Raw genomic sequence first — 2,092 nt, forward strand, 5'->3', positions numbered from 1 at the left:
GCGTATTTGAATATAAATAATATTCAGAAATGAGTTGTTTATCGTATTTATTTCAATTCAAATTGGTAAACTTAACTGTTAACAAATTTTATATATGAAACGAATGTTTAATTCCTTTTGCAATAAAACATTTTCAATTGGTATAGCAAATGTAAACGAACGTGACGCTTCGTGAGATGCGGCCTAAAACATAAAATGTCGATTTTGACCATTTTGTCATTATGGTGAACTGATACATTTTGAGGGTTTTCTACTATAGGGTGCTTGCATGGAAGATCACAAAGTTCAAACCATCCTAAAGACACGCTCCAGAGGACATGCAAATGCACGAGTACAATACCAATCACCTGTTTAACTGGGTTTGATCAAAGTAATTCTTTACCCATGCATTAGCATATCTTATGGAGCGTGTCTGAGGATGATTTGAACTCATGACCTTTCGTGCAAGCACTCTATACAAGTTTACACTTTCCCCGATACCTGATTACTATAAAAGAACAAAACTTGTTACTTCGATTGCGAAATGGCAGCGTGGCGTAGCGCGGATTAGTCCTCAGACTGATAACCTTTTGACTATTGACCGATGTGAATGGTTCGAGTCCCAGTGGTGGTCTTTAAAAAAAAGTATATTCAATTGTGTATTTTTTTTCTTGTTTTTCTCATCGCAAAGCGTGTCTTAATAGAAATAATATTCAGAAATGAATTGTTTCAAATTGTTACATCATAATTTTGTGATTCGCTCGGATATGCCTATACTCAGCATACACAAGTTTTCACAAAACATTTATATATGCCTATACTCAGCAAACACAAGTTTTAGACAAAACATTTACATGTTGGGTTATATCATAAAGGGTACAAAATGTTTGAAGTTTTATTAACATTAAAAATATTTTGGAAACATGCTGCAAAACATTGTGATATTGTAAAAAAATGTATTTGTAGTGTTTTGAGTTACGAGACAAAACGAAATCTGACTACAGTAGAGGGCATAATTACGAATCTTGTGTAATTTAGCATAGGAGGTGTGCTTTCAATGACCACTCCCTGAATAACCCAACATTTTTATCAACAATTTTATTATGATTCAAAAGGATATTATCTACTCTCAAATCTGGTGCAATATGAAACTCATACAACATTCTGTTTTTTGAGTTATGGACAAAAACGACATTTTAGAGCATTTTAGAGCCATGATTAAGAAACGTGAGTAATTTAGCATAGGGGGTGTTTCAAATGACCACTCCCTAAATAAACCAAATTCTTTATCAACAATTTTATTATGATTACAAAGCATATAATCCACTCTCAAATCGTGTGCAATTTGAAGTTTTATACGACATTCCGTTTTGAGTTATGAGACAAAAACGAAATTTAGATGAAATATTTTGCATTCGGTAGAGACAATCAAGGAAAAAAGTCTTGGAACGCTTGGGTGTAAATAACGGGAAAATGTCACCCCCTCTCCCCCTGCAATGTTGAGAAATGCCAATGTCTTCAGCGGTTCCCCAATGTGTTCCAACATTGCTGATGGGGAGAGGGAAGGGTAAATCATTGTTGTAGATGTCATGTTTCTTCCCAAACACAATATAGGTCATTTCCATGAACATAAGAAATTCTGCACGGAATTTCGACAGCGTGTGTCAAGCGTTCCAAGGACTTTTTTTCTTGATTGTCTCTACCGAATGCAAAATATTTCATCTAAATTTCGTGTTTGTCTCATAACTCAAAAACGGAATGTCGTATGAGCTTCAAATTTCACACGATTTGAGAGTGATTATATACTTTGCAATCATAATAAATTGGTTAGATAACAATTTGGTTTATTTAGGAAGTGGTCACCGAAAACACCCCATATGCTAAATTACACACGTTTCATAATTATGGCTCTAAACTGCTCTAAAATGTCGTTTTTGTCCATAACTCAAAAACAGAATGTTGTATGAGCTTCATATTGCACACGATTTGAGAGGGATTATATGCTTTGCAATCATGATAAAATTGTTGATAAAGAATTTGGTTTATTTAGGTAGTGGTCACTGAAAACACCCTATATGCTAAATTACACACTTTTCATAATTATGGCTCTAAA

Source organism: Amphiura filiformis, unplaced genomic scaffold (assembly GCF_039555335.1).
Source record: "Amphiura filiformis unplaced genomic scaffold, Afil_fr2py scaffold_126, whole genome shotgun sequence".
Taxonomy (NCBI): Eukaryota; Metazoa; Echinodermata; class Ophiuroidea; order Amphilepidida; family Amphiuridae; genus Amphiura; species Amphiura filiformis.